The sequence below is a fragment of the Juglans microcarpa x Juglans regia genome, chromosome 2D, assembly GCF_004785595.1.
Source record: "Juglans microcarpa x Juglans regia isolate MS1-56 chromosome 2D, Jm3101_v1.0, whole genome shotgun sequence".
Classification (NCBI taxonomy): domain Eukaryota; kingdom Viridiplantae; phylum Streptophyta; class Magnoliopsida; order Fagales; family Juglandaceae; genus Juglans; species Juglans microcarpa x Juglans regia.
The window spans coordinates 25753912-25779835 of record NC_054596.1 but is presented as its reverse complement, the minus strand read 5'-3'; the positions used below and the strand labels follow the sequence as shown (position 1 = coordinate 25779835).

The 25924-nt window shown below is 35.9% G+C and overlaps 1 long non-coding RNA gene across 1 annotated transcript; it reads right to left on the bottom strand.

Moving 5' to 3' along the window:
• Positions 1 to 10239: 10239 nt before the first annotated feature.
• On the bottom strand, positions 10240 to 23620 carry LOC121250948. The gene is made up of 3 exons (XR_005937888.1): positions 23610 to 23620; positions 14064 to 14070; positions 10240 to 10353 (listed from the first exon to the last, which is right to left on the bottom strand). It is a non-coding gene; the product is annotated as an uncharacterized LOC121250948 (long non-coding RNA).
• Between the last annotated feature and the right edge of the window lie 2304 nt (positions 23621 to 25924).

The window sequence follows — 25924 nt, the reverse complement described above, 5'->3', positions numbered from 1 at the left end:
CATAACTCATTGTTTAACCTTTATCTCTCTCGGATTCATCTCACAGTAAACCACCCAAAAACCACCAAACAACCGAGACGTCACAAAGTGATTCTCACCTTAGAAAAAAAAACCACCACCGCACAACCAATCCATGAAAGCCTCTTCTCACGGCACGATGAAGTTCAGCAAACTCTCTAGCCATGGCAACAAGGCTAGCAGCGTTTCCTGTCGTGACCCAAGTCACCCAAAGTCAGTCTGCTGCATTAGGCCATCGGTGCATAGAGTGAGGACCACGGTTAATGACAAGCAGAAAACCACTGGAAGAAACCTCCATCACCGCATGTCTTCCACACCCACAACGTTCTTGCACCCATTGTAAGAGTTTTATTTAAACTCAATGTCCCACACACCCATCTTGATAGAGTTTGGATTAGTTCAAAACTTATAGTTAATAGATGAGTTATAATGGGATAAGAAAACTCCTAAGAGATAAGATTAACTCTATATCTCTAATCACAGTCAAACACAATGTCTTAGATTTCTTGATGGTCAAAAGTCTATAAATAGCACTGAGGGGTTAAAGGGTTCTCACCTACAACATCAGAGTGCCTCTAGCCATTGGGAGACACTTAGGAGGCTAAGTTGCTAGGGTGATCATTCTCTCATAGTCAGATCAAATTCTTCATTAAACAGATGGAGAAAGGTACGTGTTTAATTATCATTATTTTATTATTGTGATCATAGAAAATCAAAGATTCAATTATTAATGTTCATGTTAAAATATTTAACATGTGGTATCAGATCCAGGTTGTAGATTTTTTAGGATCTCAATAAAGCATACAATGAATAAATATTTGGTTTTATATGTGCTTTCGTATGTGTGATTTCATCATGCCAAGAAAGAATGAAATATTGTCTTGTTTATCTGAAAGGAAAATTACGAGATACTATTGTTTGTTTTTTCAAAAATCCATGCAGCAATACACATCAATAATGTATTCATTTTCACTATATCTATCTGTCCCTTTGTCGTACTGTGTATCTACTTTTACTTTGGTTCTATTTCATGCTTTTCTCTGTGCATTGTTTACATTGATTGCATGTTGAAGAACTGCTATGTTGTATGTGTTACAATGGGAGAAAGTTGAGAAACCATGTGTATTTCTCCCTTGTTGTATGTGTACTGAGTAATGGGATTGAGAAACCGCCGTGCATGTATGATGGTGGAGCCACTGTGTATTGTCATGTAAGGTGGCTATGTCACCGAGGTGGCATGAAGGGGCGGTGTTAAGGGTAGCACAGATGGACTGTAAAGTTCCAAATCGGCGCTACCCTTCCCGATTGAGAATCTTGTTGGGGCTTATGGTTGTCGACACTGGGAGGTGGCTGGGAGCCTCTTCCGCGATGATTCTGTGATGGCGACGCAGAGGGCTTTAAAGCCTAGTGGCCGCGGCGTGATGTTAGTTGAATAAATTAAAAAAAAAAGGAAAAAGTGCATTTGGAGTCGACGGCGGAAGGAGGACAGAGATAGCTTTCCCTTCGCCTCCTCGTCGGCGATGCTCATGGCCGTAGCAGCTCAAAGCTGTAGAAGTGGTGCGGCGTTACAATGTCTTAAGGAAGAAGAAGAAGAAACCCTTGTAAAGGCTTGGGTCGTGGGCCTTGGCCTAGTCCAAAAGAAAATAAATGGGCCACTGTTGTGGCCCAGTCTGGTAGAAAAAAAAAAGAAAAAAAAAAGGGAAGGTATCGGGCCTGAACAGTAGGCCCGAACCAAGTCAACTTATGTTTGACCAATGAATTGAATCGGGTCTTAGCCCGGTGTACTGGACCGGTCAGATTATAATATTATTTATTTATTAAAAAAAATTTGAAATTTTATATTTCTTTTATATGCATGTTATTATTGTTAAATACATGTATTAAAGTTTGTTAAGTTTTCTATACATGTTATTATTGGTATATACGTGTATTAAATTAGATTTTATACATGTTATTATTGTTAAATACATGTATTAAAGTTTATTAAGCTTTCTATACATGTTATTATTAGTATATACATGTATTAAATTAAATTTTATGCATGTTATTATTGTTAAATACATGTATTAAATCTTATGTGCATGTTATTATTAAATACATGTATGAATTGTTTATTTCGGCTCTCATTATCATGCTATGTATATTTATTTATCTAATATGGGGCAATTGAATTGCATCAAAATTAAAGAAAAGATTGGTTGCCCAAAGGTACAAGATTTTCTTAATTTTGGTGAAAAATCATTAAACTCCACAGTAAGGAGGATAAAGTTAGAGTGAACAATTTGTGTGTAAGGATCTACTGCCAAAGGAGGGTCTTGATGACACTAGTTCCTCCATTAAAGTAAAAGTTGGGATGAAAAATTTGTATACCAGAGTTTACTCCCAAAGGAGAATTCTGGTGATACAGCTAGTTCATCCACATAATTTAAGGTTGGAGTGAACACTTTGTATACCAAAGTTTACTCCCAAAGGAGAATTCTGGTAATACAGCTAATTCATCCATATAATTTAAAGTTGGAGGGAACACTTTGTATGTCAGAGTTTACTCCCAAAAGAAAATTTTGATGATACAACTAGTTCATCCACTGAATTTAATACTAGTGAGAACACTTTGTGTATCAAGATCTACTCCCAAAGGAGGGTCTTGATGACATACTAGTTCATCCATAATTGATTAAATTTTATTTATTGTTTCTGAGTGTCGAACTCAAAGCATTAATGTGATTAAAATATTTTTCTTGTAGTATGTATACGAATATCTTTAGAAGGTTTTCTGTATGGAATTGACTCTAGTATAGAGAAATATGAGCATGTCATATTTACACTAAGAGTTGTAAACCCTTGTTTATCCATTTTAAGTCTTTACATCAATTATTATTGAGAATAGTGATAAGAGTAAAAAAAGTACAATGTTTTAGAATATTGGATTAATTACTACATATCAAACTATAGGAATTTCTTAGTTTTGTACATAATGGTTTACTTCAGAGGGATTATTATTTCATTAAAGTAATGAGATATGAAAAAAAATTGGTAGTATGATTGTTAGATGGATACAAATATTTTGCTAATTTGTATGAAAAATCATTTGTATCTTTTGGGAAAGGAAGGAAATGATGATGATGAAAATATAAGAATTGTATCAATTAAAAGAAATAATGACACATGAAGGTTTATGTGCGATAAGCATGAGACATGATTCAAATGGAAGGGTAAGCTTTATTTTTTCTTTCTTTTGTATAAGTTTCGAATCAGATCTTATACATGTTTATACTTATACATGTTTATACATTATTTTAGATTGAACTTGAGTGCAAATGTTCATATGTATTTTGTCTATATAAGTTTCAAATCAAACTCTATAAATGTTGATACTTATTTTAGTGGTTGAATTCGAGCACAAATGTTCAAATTTTAAAATTGTTTCAAAATGCCATTTATGTTTGTTCTAATTTTTTTTTCAATAAAATTTGTATTTATCATGCCTTCATATTAGTATTTTTTGTTGAAAGTTTTTCATTTTCACTCGTGAAGCATGTATTGGAACCAAATGAGAAATGATTTATGAATTTTTTTTTTACAATTTATGGCATAGAATTTGAAACATAAGTTGTGACATAAAAGTTTGGAGAATATCTTCAAGAAAAGTTGTAGAGATTAGTAAATAAAATATTTTCCGCATTTAGGTTTTCTAATCTCAGGATGCGTATTGATTTACATAAAAGGAAAACAAATCAAACTTATCAAGCAAAAATGATGCAAGGAATAGAGAGTTTCTTGAGATAATGCATGTAAACACATGTAAACATTTTCTCTATAATGTTTGCTAGATATAAGTGTTTCATTATTTTCATAGATGATTTTCATGGTATGGATGTATCTATCTGCTACATGAGAAGTCTCAAGCTATTAGAAATTATTGAGATACTTCTCATGGAGAGGAAATGCAAGTAAAAAGGTGAAAATCATTGAAGTAGTGAGTGCTAAGAAAAGTATTATGAGTCAGGTTATAACCCTAATCTATTTTGTTAACTTCTTGAAAAGATGTCTACTAATCTCATTACTAAAGACAATGGTATATATCTTAAATTGTGTTCTCAATAAGTAGTCTCAAAGACTTATTTTGAGTTGTGGAACTTGATTTAAGGCTTATACATGCATGAATAATCATTTTAAAGTAAGGCTTTACAATCCAAATAAAAGAAAGTTGGATCATATAATAGTTAATGGGTACATTATTAATTATTCATGGAGATCCAAATGATTTAGGTTGTATTGTCTTTATTCATAGTTTGGATTTTAAGAAAATTGAAATGTTAGATTCCTTATGGTTGGAAAAATCAGTGGGAGTATAGAAACTAGAGACGTGATTGTTGTAAAGTGCATTTTTGTACTTAAAAAATGTTTATAGTTCATTTTATAATTATCTTAATGATAACATGGAACAACAAACAAATGATCATTTACCTCATCAGAGAAACACCACTGAAGAATTGGCCATGGAGACATCAGAACAGGTAACCTCATATGATTTTCTTAATTTGATTTTTGGTTAGGTTGCATAGTGTATTTTCAAAATTTGAATTTGACTTAGAAATAAGTGATTTTATAAAAGATCGATGCATAAAAGAGTGATTGAAATCCATGAATCAATGTAAAGTCTGTAATTTCGTCTGAATTTTCTGAAATGTATAAAAGTCGAATGTAAATAGGTGTTAGAGACAAAACCCTGATTTTAAAAGGCAATATTGAACGATATAAAGTTCGGCTCGTAATCAAGGATTTCACTCAAAAATGAGCATTGATTAGAAAGAGATTTCTAATAAACTTGAAAGAACTCATTAAGAATCACTATGGCATGAGTAGCTCATTATGGTCTAGAGTTACATCAAAGAGATATGAAAACAAGTGTAGAATGAAAGTCTGAAGTCTACAAGAAACGAATAAAAGGATTAGTTAAAAGAGGTAACTGAAAAATTGGTATCTGAAATTTGATAATACCAATATTGTTTTGGAATTAAGAAAAATATTGTTAATGTATATACCCGTAAGTCAGTGGGAGTATATTTGTATTTATGGTCAAGCATGTGTATGACTTTTAGTAAGTATGAATTATGGTTTGTAGTATAGCATTAAAGTTATGTCTCTAAAGAACTTTAAAAATGAAATTATGAACGAGACGTCTTTCACAACTAGGATTGAATTTCAATACCAAAATGATAAGTGTTAAGATTGTCTCAGTATAGTTGTATAGAGTTTTGAAAAATTTTACATGAAGAATTATTGTTCAATAGATGCATTAAAAATAAAATGTGACATGCTTAGTATTTTACAGTGTCCTTGAAATAATTAGGTTGTTAGGGAAATTTTGTATCTGATTGTTATAATAAATCTAATGATTGCACAAACCTGTATAAGGTTGAATGTCAGTTTTTCAGTTGACACTCTTGGTTGTTGCCAAATTAACCAAAGGATGTTTGACCCAAAAGCTGTGAAATGAGTGCAATGTTATTTTCAAGAAATTAAATACTATATTGTTGCTTTAAGAAGAACTGACACTTTTAAAGTAACTCTATATTCAAACTCTATTTTGTGGAATTACTCTAATGATGAAAAATGCAGTTATTGTTATGTATTTTGCTATCTAATAGAGTTATTTTGTGGAAAAGTATGAGGTAAATTTCTTACTGCTTCATGTGTAATAGGGACTGAGTTGTGATATGTTTTGAGGCCATAATGTATGGCATTTGACTGAGAAAATTTATCTTAAGACTTGGAATTGTTGACTTATAGCCAAGCCGCTAAGAAAGTATTGTAAGAATTCCTCATAATATTTTTCTCCAAATGATAAGTATTTAATGAAAATTTAAATACATAAGTGTTAAGGATAAAGTACATAAACAAATATGTCCATAACAATAGTGTGTTAATGATTATACTTTAATTGACATGTTGAAAAGATGGGTCATATGCTTATACCCCTGATGTGAACATGTTAAAGAGATCATTGATATGCTGAGTATTTTGTTACTGGAAATTGAAAGATATTTATTATGGCTGTTTTTGTTTTCTTGTCTTTCCACTTTATATGTACATAGAATGGTGTGGATGAATGATTGAATGATGACAAGATAATGTCTACGATAGACATGAATTGGAACCCAAGGTATTACAGTATTAGCTTTAATTATCCCAATTAAAGATCGTGTTAAATTAAGTTACTGGTATTGTGGTACATGGAAGAGAATTTGTTGATCATATAACAGAGGACCGCCATGACTCTCATTGGTAGCTGGTTTGACATTGATATTACAGAACTCATTAAATGTATTTTGAGCTATGAAAGTTCAGGAACTGAATTTTTGCAGTATGGTTAATTTCCTATGATTAACTCATGAACGGAAAATATTATTTTATGGGCGCATAGGCCAAGTGGGAGAATGTAAGAATTTTATTTAAACTCAATATCCCACACACCCATCTTGATAGAGTTGGAATAATTCAAAACTTATCAGTTAATAGATGAGTTATAATGGACTAAGAAAACTCCTAAAAGATAAGATTAACTCTATATCTCTAATCACAGTCAAACACAAAGTTTTAGATTTTTGATGGTTAGAAGTCTATAAATAGCACTAAGGGGTTAAAGGATTCTCACCTACAACATCAGAGTGCCTCTAGCCAACAGAAAACACATAGGAGGCTAAGTTGCTAGGGTGATCCTTCTCTCATAGTCAGATCAAATTCTTCATCAAATAGATGGAGAAAGGTACGTGTTTAATTATCATTGTTTAATTATTGTGGATCATAGAAAATCAAAGATCCAATTATTAATATTCATGTTAAAATATTTAACACCCATAACACGGAAGCCTTTATTTTTAAGCTAGAAAAACAGAGCACAGCCCACTATCGACTACACCCATGCCCACCTATGTCATCCGTGATTCTTCCACTGCCATAACAACATAAGCTAGCCTCACACTGTATGCTTCACCACCACCGTCCCTAGCACCCCTATATCAATCCTTTGCTATGCCACCCACGCACGTCCCCGACCATCCTATGTTCCCATAACCAAGAGCAGAGCAAGCAGAACACTCACGAACCAGCAGCCCACCGACGTGGGTCTTCCTCCATAGCTCCAACCATAGCGCCCATGAGACCAGAACTGAAGCAAACGATGATGGCAGCCCTCCATGGCGTGCACCACCACTCCTGCTCCTTTTTCGCTCTCCCCAACCTCCATCTTCCATAAACGGCATCGTGAGCTGTCGCACGTCCACTCATTGCCATGGCCAGCCCTCTTAATATAGGTGAAGCTCCTGCTCTTCCTCCCCATGCAGTAAGAATCGCTCTCTTGTGTTGTCTTTTAAATTACATTAGAATATGTTTAGGATGAAATACAAAGGCTTAGGAATAGGTGGAGTTATATTTCATGTGTTTCGGGTAATCATGAGTGAACTTTTAATCCTTGGTGGAATAAGTAAATCCGAGGTTTTGGATGTTAAATGTATATAACCTATATATTAGAAGTTAATCATGCGATGGTTTGGAGAAATTACATAAAAATCAAAATATTTTGGGGGAGGGATGATATTTTTGGATTTTGAGTATTTTTAGGCATTAAGGAAATATAGATTTTTATATCTCAGGTTTTAATTACGAGGTATGTACTCAACTAAAAATTTATGCAAGTTATGTGAATATTTTATAGGTAATGATTAATATTCCCTTAGCACTGTTGTGAGGAAATTTAGAGAAGTTAAAAAGTTCCAAGTAAGCGGAGTTCCTCTGCTAGACTTTGCATAAAAGAAATCGACTGAGGTTGATTTTGAAAAAAGATACATGTTTTGTTATGAAAATATATTTGAAACGGTTTCAGTTTTTTGTTTTGCATTATGCATGAAATCTGTATAAAAGAGAAAAATATTTTTGTCATGACTCGTGTAGATGTAAGTAAATATTTGGCCTTCTGTTTAAGAGCTGTGCAAAAAGGGCGAATATGAAATTTGAAAATTTGTACATGATTATGTGAAGATACTCTGAATCTGTTTTGATTATGTGAATATGATATGGTTCTATTCAGTATTCTATTTTGATATGATGTGGCATCTGAAAACTTTTGGTATTACATTTTGATTCTGTATCTGTATTTGGTTCTATTTCTGCTTTGCTCTAACCTTACCATGGGTGTAAAATTGTAGCCTCTGTTATATGGTTGGTACCAACATCTCTGTTTCTGAGTGCACCTACTTTGGAAACAAAATGGTTTTTCTGCATGGTCTTTCTTGTGTGCACACTCGGGGCTCTGAGAATGAATAAGGGGAAGATTCACATTCTGATACTGTCTGGTTTGGCCACCGGAGATAGCACAATCCTACTATCGGGGTTAAACATGGTCTCTGTTCTGATACGATGCCTCTGATATGATAAGATAGGATATGATGATGTTCAGTTGTCCTATGCCAAAGGATTTTTGTATATGAATGCTTCTGAAACTGTCGTTTTGATATTTTGATAGCATGGTTTGTTTTGCATTTTGAAACCAAAATGTTTTGTTCTGCATTTTAAATTCTGTAAAAGACTCATATTTATATACTAGTATATGTTCTCTGCTTGCTGAGTTGTTGTTAACTCACCCTTAATATATTTTCAGATGTTTTGGATGTTTCAATTGATGATTAAGAATAGGAAGCATGGGTAAGAATACGTGAGCATAGTGGATTAAGTACAAAGATGGCGCTTTTTGGTTACTGACGAATTTTACTCAGTAGTTTTGTTTTGTTCTGTTGGCTCGATATTTTGAAAGGTTGATGTTTATTTTGAAATTTTGTGGTGTTTAGATTAGTTATATTAGAGTAGTTGATTTGAAACAATGTGTTGTACGTGTTATTGAAACTTTAGAGTTTATGATAGTATGGTTGGGAGATGATCTTAGGTGACGGGAACTAACTTTATAAACCTCCAGGACTATGGCGTTACACTCACCCTGATGGTCCACTTGCTATTTCGATATTTACCAGGAATGAAACCGTAGATTTTATGGTAATGAACCTGAACCCCACTCTAGAGGAAGAGGCTGTTGGCAATGATGATTTGAATTAATAGGAGCTTATGTACTTATGTAAAAGTTTTGTATAATACTGAAACAATATTAGTTGGTGCTTGTATTTAAAAATCGTTTAATAATTATATAGTAAATTAATGAGTTCATGAGAACACATTCGTTGCATCATCAATGAATTTAATTTGATATATATATATATATATATATCTCATTTTTAATAAATTTTAATGGCACGACAGGACCATAAGTACGGATTATAGGTCTGATGTCTCAACGACCAGGTAAGAAAAGGGAAAGTTAGGGCATCACACTTGTCATGCAAATCTTGAACATCGAAACACTTTAATTACTTCAATTGATAGACTGATTTTCATGGTTGAACTACGTGTGATATATACTTGTTAATTAGAATTCTCTTTTGAACGGTTGTTTACGTATTTATAAATTGGGTGCTACCACTCAATCTCATGATTTTGCCACCTCAAAGTTATTGCCAGTGTAATTGTAATGCCCCGGTCTCGCAGGGGTTGGAGAATTACTTCCTGTCACTAACACTCACATTTTAACAATATAATTATAGATTCCAAATTCTCAATATCATAAAGAAATTTCGATTCAAACTAATTTTCTCAATATAACCAATTTTTTAAAATGCCAAGTCATCATAACACAATTAAAATTTTCTAATAAAAAATCACCAATACTCATCGAAAACTTTCTATACTTAATCTACTACTCTTAAATCATCTCACCCAAAGTTTCAAAATCTTGATCCCCAGCTGAAATATCCAAAATCATCTGAACAATATTGTGGAGATTAGAGGTGAGTTATCAACAATTCAGCAAGCAGAGAGCATATACTAGCATGTAAACATGAGCATTTATAAAGTTCGGTATGCAAAACAAACATTTGCTTTTAGAATGCAGAAACAACATATTTACTTTCGGAATGCATAAACAAACTTGGTACAAAACATCAGAGCAAAATTTTCAGAAAACAAACTTGTTCCCAAAAAGAAAATGCTTTGGGATATCCAAACTGAAACATTATATTCATATCATCTCATAGCATCACATCAGGACAAATGCTATGTTTAACCCCTATGGTAGGGTTATATACCACCATTATACCCGTGGTTGGGCTGTATACCATGTTTTACCCCCATGGTAGGATTATAAACCATCACTATATCCGTGGCTAGGCCATATACTATGTTTCACCCCCGTGGTAGGGTTATAAACCACCATTATACTCATGGTTGGGCCTTAACATAAACAAAATGGAACATCATCAGAATCATATCACATTCAGATACAGAATCAAAACTTCATGCTAAGGTTTTCAGATGACACATTATATCAAAACAAAATACTGAATAGTTTTAGATCATTTCACATGTTCGAAATAAACCGAATCAAAACATATTCATTTATTCATAGCAAAAACTTTTAGATTTTCATATTTGCTCTTTTTGCATAGTTCAGAAACAGAATGCATAAAATTAGCTCATGTCTACACCAGTCATGACAGAAAATACTTTCACTTATATAGAATTTATGCATATGCAGAATAAACATCTGAGGTCGTTTTAGATTTCTTTTCAAAAACAAATATGTTTATTTTCAAAGTCAACCTCATTTTATTTTTTTTATGCAAAACTAGTATATAAATCCTATTTACCTGGACTTCTTAGCCTTTCGAAAATTTCCTCAATAATGTCAAATAAATATTAATCGTCACCTATAAAAAAAATTACGTAATTCACATAAATTTGAAATAGAACATGTATTTCAATATTTAACCCTAAGATGCTAAAATAACCTATTTTCTATTCCTCATAAACCTAAATTCTCAATCCCTACAAATATCATCACTTCTCAAATTCCTCAAATATCCAACCTAATCTCTTACTAAAGTATTAAATTCTAACTCAATTACTAATGACGTGTAACTATAAAATATAAAACTAAGTAACATAATTATATCAAAATCATTATAAGTAGAAAAAATCATAATTCTGGTTAAATCAAAAATATTTTGTACTTACTGTTCACTTCAAAAAATTCATATTTTAAATATATATATATATATATATATATATATTATACTCTCATAAAATGAGCACTAGACTTATAAATATAAAACTCACCTAAAGGGATGTTTTAGGAAATAAAATGGGATGTTTAAAAAAACTCATAGACAGTTTCTAAAACAGAAAAGAATCGGCCAAAACATACGTAAAAACTAAGCTCACCGAGAGAGAGATGGATCAACTGCGATAGGGACTCGGAGCTGGACGTCGACGGAGATGAACAGCTGAGATGAAATCACAGGCCAGCTTGGAGGCAGAGCATTGAAAGAGACAGGGTGATGAAAGAGAAACCATGTGATGAGAGAGAGAGAGGTAACGGGATGAGCAAGCCAAGCGTGAGAGAGAGAGAGAGAGATGCAGCTCACCGTGAGACTAAGGTGGCCTGCGGTGGACAAGGGTTGATAGGAAGTTTTCATTGGCGTTTTCTGTGGGGTCTCAACGTGATCGAGTTCTCGGTGGGGGTGGTTACAGTGTCTTACAGTGGGGAAAATACCTCCCCTGTTTCGACGGTGCAAAAAGACACACTCGTCCAAGGTTTCGGTGGCTGGCTTGGTGGTGAATCGAGAGAGGAGGTTGCAACGAGGTGGCTTAAAGCTGTTGAATGTGCATGGGGGTGGTTGATTCATGGGAAACGTCAGAGGAGGAGTTCTTCTTTGGGGTGGCTTACGGTGGTTGCATGTGTGACTCTTGTGAGGAGTGCAACGGGGCTGCTTCCGACAGCGGAGTCTTGATGTCCGACGCCTTCTATTGCTGATGATGGTGCATGTGAGTGGAGGACGGTTGTGCAGGGAGGCTGGCGGTGTTGTAGCAGTGCGTGAAGCCCAGGTAACGGTGACTACATGTAGATGTGTAGCGAAACGAGAGAGACTTTGAGAGAGAGAGAATCAAGAGCTTGAGAGAGAACTTTAAAGGGAGAAAGAAAAAGGTTACAGAGGCGTGGGGATGTGGTTCTCGAGGTGGAGAGGGATTTGGGGATGTGAAAAAAAAAATGAAATAGGAAGAGATAAGAGCAGTAATCGTCGGGGTCAAGAAAAAGTTTGCAAGGGAGGTAGCTTACCCAAAACGGCATCGTTTTCTCTTGAAGGCTAGGCTTCAGCAGGTCTGGGATTGGGTTTCACGGTGGGACCGAGTGTTACAGTAATTGGATTTTTTTCTTTCAAATATTTTTTAAACATCTTTAAACATTTTTAAAAAATACACAAACTTATTATAGTGACTTTTTTTAACTATTAAATAAATAAAATAAAATACACTAGTGATCAAAATGAAAGAGCAAAATCATGGGGCTAAATAGTATTATCCTTATTATAAATTTTATGAAAATATTATTTCCCTCCATTTATTCCCGTGATATGCTGAAAATATTAATTTGTTTATGTTAATTAATTATTCACATTAAGAACCAAGAGATATTATTAAATATTTTTTCCTACATACTCTTTCTTCTTTTTAATTAAGGACCAATACTATATGGTCGCCTTTCTTTGAAGGGTGAGCTTTTTTTCCTCTCTGCATAGAGGTGTATCTCTTAGACTATTTCTAGTCGTAAGAGGTGGTGAATGGAAGAGGAGTGTACAAAAAAATAGGCAGGCCTTAGCCTAACAGACCAAGAAAGAAAGGAGGTGATATTGCCTAAAAAGGGAGAAGCTGTCTATTTGCTATGATCATAGCATATAAGATAGTTAACAAAGAAGCCTTCAAATCGACAATGTCTAAAATCTGGAAGACTGAAGGATTGATTCTATTCAATGAGGTGGGAGACAAGTGTTTGGTGGAGTTTCAATATGAAGAAGACAAAGAGAGAGTGATCAAAGGGAGGTCGTGGCCATTTGATCGATGTTTAGTTTGCTTGTAGGAATTTGAGGGTCATATATCTCCGAGTGAGTTTTCAATTAATAAAGAAGTTTTTTGGTTACAGGTTCATAACTTACCTTTGGTATGTATGAATCAAGCAGTGGGAAACCGAATTGGTGGCAGTGTAGGAAAAGTGCTAGAAGTTGCTACAGATTATAGAGGATAAGGTTGGGGCAAATTCTTAAGATTGAGAGTCGAGATGGACATTACAAAAGCCTTAATGAGAGGGATTTTTTCTTACCATTGATGGAAAGCAAACTTAGGTTCAGTTTAAGTATGAAAGACTTCCAAATTTTTTGTTTTTAGTGTGAGGTGATCAAGCATTAAAAGAAAGGTTGTGCAATCGTGAAAGTAGGAAGAAGTGCAGATGCTGGCCAGCCTCAATATGGTGCATGGTTATGTGCTCCTCTTGAAAAAAACAATGGAAACAGTCATAAAAGGTATGGTGGGGATACATGCCAGCCATCACAGGAAGAGCATCAAACATGGTAGACAAGAGCGAGAGATAGTGATGAAGCTCAAATTGGAAAGTCAACTCAGCAAGTGCCTATCAAGGAAGTTAAGACGAAAACTTATGCTCATAGGGAAGGTGATGTTAATATGGGAAGTATGCCTAAAGTCAGGGAGAGAGAGGAATCTATGAAATTTTCAAATCAGAGAATGGAGGGAAATGGCAAGGAAGTAGTTTCCAAAAACTCTGCTACGAAGGCTAAAAGAGAGGTCAAACTTAATCAATGTGACATTGCCACCAATAAGGAAGTTTTTAAGGGAGTCACGACAACTTCTCTCCATATTAAAAGGGATAGTACAACTGGTAGCTATCAAATAGAAATCTCCTTGGCTTCCCAAGTAAGTTCTTTAGACTCACTTTTTACTGATCAAATCCTCTTATTGGAAAAATAAAAAAAGAAGGCTAGCTGGAAAAGGAGAGCAAAGGAAAACTTTTTTTATGACTTTGTCAATGAGTCTAGTAAGAAGGTGGAGGTCACTAAGGATAGGAAAGGGACATTGAAAGTATGCTTGATGACCATGATACTGATATAGGTTCTGAAAAATAAAAATTTGAGACTATGGTTGAAATGGACTCAAATTGTGAAGAGTTGGTGGTGGTTGGTGTACAACCCCACCAATAGCCATGAATTGCTTAAGTTGGAATTGTCGAGTGCTTGGAAACCCTTGGGCAGTTAGAGGCCTTCATCTCATGGTGAAGACTAAGATCCCAAGCTTTGTTTTGCTCACTGAAACAAAGTGTAGAAGAAATAAGGTGGAGACGGTGAAGAAAAGATTGAATTTTGATCACAGCTTTGTAGTTGATTGTAGAGGAGTTAGTGGGGGTCTTACTTTCCTATGGGAGAGTGATCTTGAAGCTGAATTGTTGTCTTACACTCATAATCATATTTCTCTAAGAGTTAAAAATGTAGATAGAGGGAAGTGTTGGATACTGACAAGTTTCTATGGAAGTCCAATGACAGCAAAAAGACAGGCTAGGTGTGATCTTCTCAAAGCAATAAAACCAGAGATAGAGGTGGGGTGGTTGTGCATGGGTGAGAAGTATGGGGGAGCAATGAGACCTTATAATCAAATAGAGGCTTTTAGGCTTATAGTGGAGGACTTGGGCTTTGTTGGGAACAAATTCACCTGGTATAATAACAAACATGGAGAAGCTTTTGCTAAAGAAAGACTTGATAGAGCCTTTAGTAACAATGTATGGAATGAGTTATTTCCTAGAACTTTGGTCAGTACTCTGCCTGCCCAAAGCTCTGATAATAGCCCAATTCTTCTATCCAAGGAAAACAGTCTTACCAACATGAGTAGTTTGACTAAGCCATTAGGATATGAAGCCTGTTGGACACAAAGAGAAGAATGCCATCAGATTATCAAAGAAGAGTGGAATAAACCAAGGCTAGCTGATAATAAGATAAGGTATACAATAGAAGGGTTGAGAAAATGTCAAGAGCAGTTGATGAAATGGAGCAAATAGCAGTATGACAACACAGAGAGAAATCAAAACAAAGCTAGCACAGATTTCTAGTTTACACCAGATAAACAAAGGGGACATGAATGACAAAATCAAAGCTCTGCAAAGGGAAGTTGATAGACTACTTGAATAGGATAATACAAAATGGAAACAACATGCAAAACAAAGGAGGTTAAAGGAAGGGGATAGAAACACAATTTTTCCATCATAAAAGAAGAAAGGTTAACACAATTATAAGACATATTGAGGATAATGGAAAGGAGGTAACTACCATTGAAGAAATCAATGAGCAACTGAAGACCTTTTTTCAGGGCCTTTTCACCACATCTGGACTAGAGCATGTTGAAGAGTATTTGGCTTTTATGGAAGCTCAAGTTAGTGCATATATGAATAGAGAGCTGCTGAGACATTATACCTATCAGGATGTTGAAGAGGCTATGTTTCAGATGAAAGGTCCCAGCTCCCTTGCACAAGATGGCTTCCTAGTAGCTTTCTATCAACAACATTGGAGCATAGTGGGGAAAGAGGTCAGTGAAGTAGTTTTATAAGTCCTAAATTCTGGAGGTTCAATTTAAGGTATAAATGAGACCTTTATAACACTTATTCCTTAAGAAAAAGTCCCCTACTAAGGTGTTTGACTTCAGGCCCATTCCTCTTTGTAATGTCATTTAGAAGCTCATTTCAAAAATCTTAGCTAACAGGTTGAAGAAAATCTTACTAAGTATTATCTCTCATAATCAGTCAACTTTTGTACCTGGCAGACTAATCTCTGACAACATCATAGTTGCTTTTGAAGCAATGCATACTATGAATTGCAATATGGTAGGAAAGGAAGCATATATGGCAATGAAACTTAATATGAGTAAGGCATACTATAGGATTGAGTGGAGTTTTCTTAGATTAGTGATGAGCAGCATGGGTTTTGATCAAAGCTAGGTTGATTTAGTGATGAAGTGCATAGAGCCAGTCTCCTATTCTATTTTAGTTAACGGGATTCCTCAAAGTCCTTTTAAGCCATCAAGGGGAATTAGGCAAGATGACCCTATATCACCTTACCTCTTTCTTATGTGTGCAGAGGCTTTGGATACTTTGATCAGGAAAGCAGAAGGAGGATTAACTAATGGGGTTCCTTTTGCAAGAGGTTAAATACGACTTACTCATTTTTTCTTTACAAATGATAGTCTCTTGTTTTGTAAAGCAAACTCGATTGAATGGAGCAGAATATTTAGTCTACTTAGACTTTATGAAGAAGCCTCTAAACAAAGATTGAATTTAGAGAAGACCTTAATCCATCCAATCAAGTAAAAACACTGCCCAGGAAACTCAAGATTACATCTTAAGCATAGATGGGGTTAGATCCTCAATGCCTTATGAAAAATACCTTGGTTTGCCAACTGTGGTGGGAAGAGCTGGAGAACAGACCTTTAAGAGTATATTGGATAGAGTGAGAATGAGGCTTAGTAATAATAAGGTGAAAACACTAACCTAGGCTGGAAAGGAGATATTCATTAAAGCAATGGTGTAGGCCCTTCCAACATATAGTATGAATGCTTTTAAGCTGCCAATTAGATTTATCATAAACATAAATAGTATGATGCAGAATTTCTGGTGGGTCAACATGAGAATGAGAAGAAAATTTATTGGGTGTCTTGGAGCACAATGGGGAAGGCTAAATCAAAATGTAGTATGAGGTTTAGAGATTTGGAGAGTTTCAATCTTGTTGCGCTTGCCAAACAATGGTAGAGATTGCTTCAAAGCCCTCACTCTCTAGCATCTCAAGTACTAAAAGCAAAGTATTTTAAAGGCTTATTTCTTGCAAACTAAATTGGAAAAAAAGCCTTCTTATATATGGAGGAGCATACTTGTAGTCAGGCCTTTAATTGAATTAGGTTCATATTGGAGGATAGGCAATGGTGATCAGGTTAACAAATGTCCCAAGCTAGCACCAGCTAAGACTCAAAGTCCTGTCAAGATACTGATACTAAGGCCAAAGTTTAGGAGTTGATTGATGCAGGGGCAAAACTTGGAGAACTAATTTGGTGGAGGAAATTGTTTTAAAGGAAGAAGCTGAGGTGATAGCACAGATTCCTATTAATTCTTCCAATAGTTCATATAAACTAATTTGGAAGGGCACGTCTAATGGTTATTTCACTGTTAAAAGTGTCTATCACATGCATAAGAAAATTCGATTGGCAGTAAAGGGTTAGGCCTTTAGCAGCTATAACTTTCAGAAAGTGTGGAAACTTATTTGGAAATTGCAGATAACCACCCCAGGTGATAAGGTATTCCTTTGGAAAGCTTGCTTTGGTGCCTTACCTACTCACGCTAACCTTTTTAAAAGGAAGACAGTGGAGCATCCATAGTGTCCTATTTAATCCAATGCAGTTGAGACAATTGTTCATGCAGTTTGAGTGTGAATCAGCACATGATGTATGAGGTCAGTGTTCAAAGAGGATCTAAAAGAGTCACTTTTCCAACAAGAATGTAATGAAGCTGATAGAGGCTATGTTGACCACCTTGGAAATCAAATTGATGTAGGAATTTGCAGTGATGGTTAGGAAAATTTGGCTGAGAAGGAATGAACTCATTTTCAACATAAAGTTTAAACATCCCAATAGAGTGGTGAGTGTTGCACAACAAACTCTGCAACAATTACTTGAGATGAAAAAACAACAGGTTATGACCACTAGTCCAGAAAGTAGTACACAGATAAATGAGAACCTTCACCATTGAATACTTATAAAGTAAACTAGGATGCAGCAATAGATAAGGCTCATTCTAGAACTGGGATAGGTGTTATTGCTCAAGACTATGAAGTGAAGGTTATTGCTACTCTGAGAATAAAAAGGAGCTTGTTCCCAGATCCCCTACTTGCTGAGTCATATGGAGTACTTCAGGCAACAATCTTTGCTTTAGAGCTGCGCCTCCGAAAGGTTATAATTGAAAGAGACTCTTAAAGATTATTAAGGGTTTGAAGAATGAACAAAATGCTTAGACCAGTGTAAGGATGTTTGTGATGGAAGCCAAGGATAACTTGAGGAATTTTACAAAGTGAGAGGTTCATTACGTTGGAAGGAATTTCAATGTTATTGCCCATGTTTTAGCAAATGATTCTTTAGCTATATCTAATGTTATTGTAACAATGGAGGAAAATCCTCCATGTATTTCATCTTTGTTATAGAGGAAGTTTTTTTTTAATAATTTTTTTATAATTTTTTTTTATTTATTTTTAGGAAACATCACAAACTTTTCATTAAAAAACAGAAAACATTACAACTGTTTATCAATCCAAACATGTTGTTTAATAGAAATAGGAATATCATCACACCAAACATTAACATCCTGGACATTCAAAGCTAGCCTAGCTAACTTGTGAGCCACCACATTGGCATCTCAAAATACATGCCGGATAAAACACTTAGACACTCTTTGTATATGCCCCATCAAAGATGAAGAACCAGTTGGAGTTTGGATATCTTGAACTACGAATAGTGAGTCACATTCAATTTGTAATTCATGAATGGGAAGACAAAATTGCATACCTCTCAAGACTGCAAGCAATTCTACTTCATATGAATCTGTCATAGCTAATCCTTTCTTTGATACTGCCATAAGAACCTCTCCCTTTCTATCTCTTAGTACTAAACCCGCACCTGCTACACGTTGTTCATGAAAATTGCTCCATCTACATTCAATTTGAGAACATCATTTGCAGGAGGAAACCACTTTGTAATTCTGTTTTTCATGGTTCTTGCATTTGATTTGATAATCTTGCACATCAGTTTCATTGAGGTAGCTTGAGAAACCACCCATTCAGCTTGTAGCAGTTTGTCCTAAAAAATTTTCTGGTTTCTCTTATACCAGCAGTTCCAAGACAACAACAGCATAAGTTCCACCTCTTCTTTAGCTTTTGTTTCGAGAAAGTTGCTTAAAAAGGCTGAAAACTACACATTAGGATCTGATATCTGCAAATCTAGAAACAACTACAACCAACATTCTTTGATTTGAACACACTGACAAAATACATGCATGGTAGTCTCTGGTTGCATAGTACATAGCTGGCATTCTTCATTCAGATTCACTAATGTTGGTAGGCCCTCCAAGTAAGCTCTCCAGGAGAACACATTGACTTTATTTGGAATATTCAATCTCCAAAGTAATTTCCAAACTCTATTCTTGTTACTGGTATTGGATGATTCAGGCAACCCAATTCCCATCTCCATTTCAGAAAATAACCTATATGCACTTTTTACTGTGAAGCAATCACTTCTCTCCATACTCCAAATCATTAAATCTTCATGATTCTAAGAACTTAAAGTAATTTTTAGGATCTCATCTGCTACTTGAAGTGGTAGTTTCCTTCTCACCTTAAAAACATCCCACCATTTAGTAAGAGGGTCAATAAGTGTTTCCAGCTTAGCCTCTCATCTTGAATCCTGTTCACATCGACTAATTGCTTAAGGTCTGAGCCTCCAAAGTGTCAAGACTACAAAGCACGTTGTCCTTAGACGCCAAATTGTTTGGGATTGAACAGAAATCAATAAGAAGTATTAAGTGTGTTGCACGTCTAACACATACTTGTCGGAAGTCTTCTTCGAAGTTTCAGAAATTTAACTTCGTAGTTTAGAAGGAATTATTTGAAGTTGAGATTTGGTATTTATAAGTCAGCGTGTGAACATTAATAAAACTTTTTACAATATAAATATTTTTTTTTTTATTCTAATTGAAGTGTTAAGCCTCCACGTCAATATGAATTATATATTTGATATGACATTAAACGTATTTAATTACGGATAAAATCTTGTTTGAACAAAACCCTAGCTAGCTAGCTACTAACTCTAAACATGAAGAACAGGTTTACAATCCAAGCCTTCACTAAGGCCCGGTTTGGATATTGAGATGGTCTCAATCCATTTCATCCCATCTCATTTCAACATTTAAATACCACTCAAATATAAATACTTTTCAATTTTAAATTTTCAGCTTTTTAACTTTCTCATTTAATTATTAGTTAATTATTACAACTTTATCAAATTTCTAAATAAAACGCAAGAAACAAGTCGGTTTTTTCAAATTTCAAAATAAAAATAATATTTTAATAATATTTTAACTTAAAAAATTTTTTATTTAACTTTTTTTCTCTATTTTCCCAAAATCTTATAAAACATCTCATCTCAACATCTAAACGAAAACTAAATCTAACAATGATAGTTGCACAAGGCAACCCATTAACTAGGAATGCAAAAATTCAGTTAGCACATGATGATTAATTATGGTATTTTTATCTTTAGGTGCCTCCAGATTTCCGACCAATAGAACGCCATCATGAGTTTCCTAAATTATGTTTAGCAAATTAGCAGTTAACTCCGGTCTTAAAAGGCCGAGGCTGTCCACAGATAAAGCTTAGTATTTGGATGGAAAGTCCAACCACAAATTGCCTTATTTCTTGGGTTTATATTTACTAATAAAAAGGCCTAATCATTAATGTTTATTGCATCTGTTGCAGGAAAATAAAAAAAAAATAAAAAAAGAAAAAGAATTACTTCAATCATTTTGTTGTGCAATTGGGCTCCATGTAGTGTTGCACGTAAGAAATTTTTATAAGTAAAAAATAATTAAGTTTTGGTACAGAAAAATAAACCATATTTAAATTAAGTTTTGTACTTCTTTATTAGACATTCATGTTAATAAAAACAATTCAAAACACAAATATTAAATATTGTAGGGTTTATTTTATCTGTCTATCTCTCTTTTATTTAAAATCCTTAAGTTCAAATAAAAACTTGCGTCTAATACAAGACAAAAGAAATTTGTAACACCCCGCCTAATTATCTATTAGGATTAACCCTTAATCCCCCTTTGAATGAGCCTATAATACTATATTATATTTTTTTTGGGCTTCATAATCTTTTTTCTTTTAGCATAAGATTTATTATCAGTTTCTGTTTTTTTTGGAAGTTAGTTAGATTCATTTTACCCATTAAACTATGGCATTTAGTGTCATTAGTAGTTATGCTTAAGGGTCAAGTATGGGTGGTTTAGTAAGCAAGCTATTAGTGCTACACTTAAGGCCCTTAAACACTTAGAATGTTATGGGCTAAGGCTTAGAAGGCTTGAACCAAGCCTTGTAAGAGTTTAAATCTTTATAAGAAAGCTTAGAAAGACTTGGCCCAAGTGTGAGGAAGGCATAAGGCCTTTTGGGCCTAACTTAGTGTTAGTTTTGACCCATGGCGCATTTATGTTAAGGCAAGCCATTTAGGCCTCATCTTTGTGGATCTTGAGGCCTCTCATGACCTTTAAAATCTGGAATCAAGGCCTTCTAGCAACTCCCTCTCATGGCCTTTTTAAACCCAACAAAGGCCCAAAGCCTTGTCTTGCATTTTCACACTTCCATTTTAAGCCCACATGTACCATACTATTGGTTTCCCTCAAGCCCATATTATACCCCACGCCCCTAAGGACTTCTTTTGACCCAAATTAAGTTTTGAACTTGAGTTAAGAGCATTAATCAACTTACATATGATTAGTGATATCTAAACTATGTTTTAAGTTTAATTTCCTTTTTAATTATTTCCCTTTTAGATGTGGACTGTATTATTTATATTATTGTTTTTCATAATTCTTAGACTAATTAGAAGATTATTCTTAATCCAACACATGTCATTAGAGGCAAATACATGTTAATGCCCAAAACATCACAATCGGCACCCTAATGCATCACTTGGTGCATTGGACCAATTTAGCCCTAGCCCACACCATTTTCATTCTTTTTCAAGGGCATTTTGTATTTAACATCTCACATTATCCCTTTAGTTTAGTTTGAGTGTTGGTTATTTTCTTTGCCCAAGAAAACTATGCCAAAGAAGCCAACTGATTCCAATTGAGGCCAAGTTGAAGCCAAAGCAAATGGCTTGTGTTTAGTTGTACTTCTATACATGGCTGAACCACCACCACACGCCACCTCCCTCCTCCTCCAATCCCCAAGAGCCCATCTAGTCATCAAGAATGACCTTGACTCGAAGCCACCTCAAATAAAACCAAAACTGATTGGCTTTTTGTGCATGACACCACTCGAGATCCACCCCCAACTTCACCCTCTTCCTTAAGCTGCACACACATCATCACTTGGCAGCTAATCTGTCACGCCCATCCTTGTGGTGAGACTTTTTATAAAATGATTTTAGAAAAGGACGACGGAAATTACCATTCGATTTAAAACTTTTTACTTCCATACCCAGGGTGTAAGACTCTACGTTATAAAATAAAATGTGTTTTGAGAATAAAAGAGGTTTACAGCGAAAAACATTAATCTTTAAAATAAAAAGGCCTCTCATACAATTAAACTCTCATGCCTAGAGTTCCGTGCTCTTTCCTATGGGGGGAAGGGCATACATAAAAACTAAAATGAGTCAATAACTCATAAGCATTATTTCATACAGTTAAAATATAATAACATAGGTTTTTATTCATGCATTCATCATTCCATACATACTATACGTTCCTGCATACATGCGTTCCTTTGAAAACATCACTGGATGAGCTTTTTCTTTAAAAATGGGCTTTCTCTTCGTAAAACATTTCTCCCATCAGTGCATTCGTGTCTTAAAGAATGCAATGCATTCATACATTTATACATTCTTTCTTGTCACTTTCATTGGTCGGTACACACTGTTACGTCCTGTGTGTTAGGGTTAGCGGTCTTCCTTTGGACTCGAACTCATCTCGTGGCCACAGGTTGGAAATTCCTTTTCACTCAAGGGTAGCTGGGTGCACTACCTATACTACTTACCTGGCATTACAATCTGCCCATTCATTCGGTACCCTTTTCATTCATTCATGTGGCCATTACGTATTTTCATGCATTAAACGTTCAGTCCTTTCTTTCAGTTTATTTTAGCTCTATCTTTCATTTAACAGTTTGTTCATAGAAAACGTTATTTAAAAGTATGGGCTTAAACATCGTCTTTTATAGCATCCATAAAACATCGGTTCATGGCATCCTTAAAACATTAGCTCATAGGGATCTTTTAAAACACCATACTTTCTTCGCGTCCTTTAAAGCTTCAGTTAAAGCTCGAGGCATGAGCCTCAACATTTCTTTTCGTGGAAAATACATACAATAGATACAACGTATAGTCATCCATTCACATACGTACAATTAATACTTTTAGGTGCGTAAAAAAGGGCTGCCAAGGAGGGTCATTACATACGTATACCTTTGAACAATTAACATGCTTTCATCAAACATCTTTAATGGAAAAGCATTTCCTTTTCATTTTCATATATTTTAGAAAACTCTAGAAGAGTATGAACGTAATACTTACCTGGACTCCATACTACTTTCATATCATGCAATCCATTCATGTGCGTGTCAGATGGCAACCTATATGCATATACATAACCTTGACGTCATTCTTTATCTAATGTATAAGCAACTAAACTTAAAAGACATAACTACAATTCACTTGGAACACTCTCCTTCTATCCCGTGCTCTTACGTGCCTTTTACTATGTTAAAACTTTCGAGATCCACTTACGGTCACTACATCTTCCAAACTCAAAGTCTTATCTCAAGTGCCCATCCACTAAAGTGAACCCATGATTCACTTTAGGATTAAGACACTAAGACCTTCATCTTACTCTTCATATTGACCACATTTCGACACATGATTCCGACCGATAGAGTCATGCATCCCAATCTTAGACAATACACCCGTCACTACTTCCATGCACCTTAGCTCACACGAAATCCTTATTCCCATCCATACACGCCACAAGGCTCTTAGCCAACTCTGAGGCTTAAGCACCGTGTAACCATGCTTAGGACAGATTACCCATTACATATGGTGAATCCGTCTGGCACATGTGTCTCACCAGATTACACATGTACCTTACACCTTCATCATCTAAGACCAACATATAACACGTTGATCACATGCTCATTGGGACAAACGCCATAATCCAATACCAACCTTCTCTTAACCGGGCTAGCATGACTCTTCATGCTACGCCATTCCTATACTAACTCCTCACCCATCACAAGCACAACTGCTAGTAACCATGTCACTTCGTGACATTCCCCAGTCATGCTTCCACTGAGCACTTTTACACTTGTTCTGCCACTTCACACATACTCCCAACCATAAGTCAATCATGGTGACTTACCACTTCACACACTTGTCACCTCATACTACAGGCCACATCACAGCTAGTTCAGGACACTGTTCCACAGTTCCTGATACTACTCACCACGCTCTACACCCATCAACCACACAACCATCCTTATCTTTGTGACACGCCACATAGTGTATCGCTGCGCCTCATGGAGTACGCTCCACGTGTACTCCCTCCATACCTGCTATGACCCATCACCACTACGGCACACCCGCCATATGGTGCATCACTCCACCACATAGAGTACACTCCATATGTTCTCCCTTCATGCCCGCTACAACCCATCACCATTATGGCACACTCGCCATATGGTGCATCACTCCACCACATGGAGTACACTCCATGTGTACTCCCTTCACACATGATACGCCTTATAGAGTACACTCTATGTGTACTCTTCCCATTTCACCTTACTCCAGGAGTGTATATTTTATATAGACTCTCCTTATTCCACACTACACCACAAGAGTACACTTTACGTGTACTCTCTTCCTAATCCACATGACACCACATCATCACTATAACATATACTTCACAACCACACTTAACAGCACAGTCTACAACACTACATATCATACAACACAGATATGCCCAACACTTCACTACACAGCACATCACAATTACCAACAACACAGTCCACAACCCAACCAACCAATTGACATATCACATAAATAACAAGGGACAGAGGGTTATACCATCGATGGGATAACTCGTGTGTTGCTCCCCGATCGTCATAGTCAATAACGTCGGAAGGGTCGTATGTAGCAGTCAACTCATGTACAGTGGCTGTTTGGGCATTTGGATAGCTAAGTGTGGTCTTGGAATGGCTCATGGTGAGCTGGTGGTGGCGGCGAGGGGCTTAGAAGGACCTCGGCGAGGTGATGGTGGCATCGGGGTGGCACCATGGTGGTTCTACGGTGACAGATCTAAGCCGTGCATGAGGGAGAGTCCATGAGAGAGGGGGGCGTGCGTGAGGGGCAGATCGGGGCTATGGGTGGTTAGGGTAGGCTGATGGTGGCCAGAGGAAGCTCGAGATGGTGGTTGGACGCCGTGGGTGGCGACGTACGGCGGTGGACGGGGAGAAACCTGTGCGTGTGAGGGAGAGAGCCCATGCGTGTGAGGGAGGCTATGGGCCTCGGGCCAAGGGGAGGAGGAAGGGGCAGGCTCAAGGGGCTCGTGGTGGTGCTTCGTGGCTTGGGGGCTGGCGACAGCGGCGCATGGTGGCTTGATGGGTAAGGAACCCGTGGCGCAGTCGCCGATGATGGCTGGGGGTGCGCTAGTGGCCGGGGGCGTGGTTGCGATGGTGGCATGGGGCTGGGCGAGTTGGGAGAGGGAGAGGGGCTGCTGCCCGCATGAGTTGAGGGAAGGAGGAGAGAGAGAGAGGGAAAGGCAAAGTGAGGGAGAAAGAAAGAGGGTTTGGGTTTTAATCCTGATCCCATTGTCTTGGGATCTTCAAAACGATCTAACGGTAAAGGATTAAAACACTGATTTGAAAATGCGTAAACATTAACTTAATTAAAAGTACTGAGAGGAATTAAGGTAGAATATTATTTAAACTAAACTTCAGATTATAAAATAATATTCCTTCATCATTAATAAAATGATGAAGTCTTATTTAATATCTTTAAAAGAATAAAACCATTTAATTAATTAGAGTTTTCAATATAATTTAAATCTCATAATATTTAAATAACTGAAATCATTTTAATAATAATATTAAAATGATTTCCAGCAATT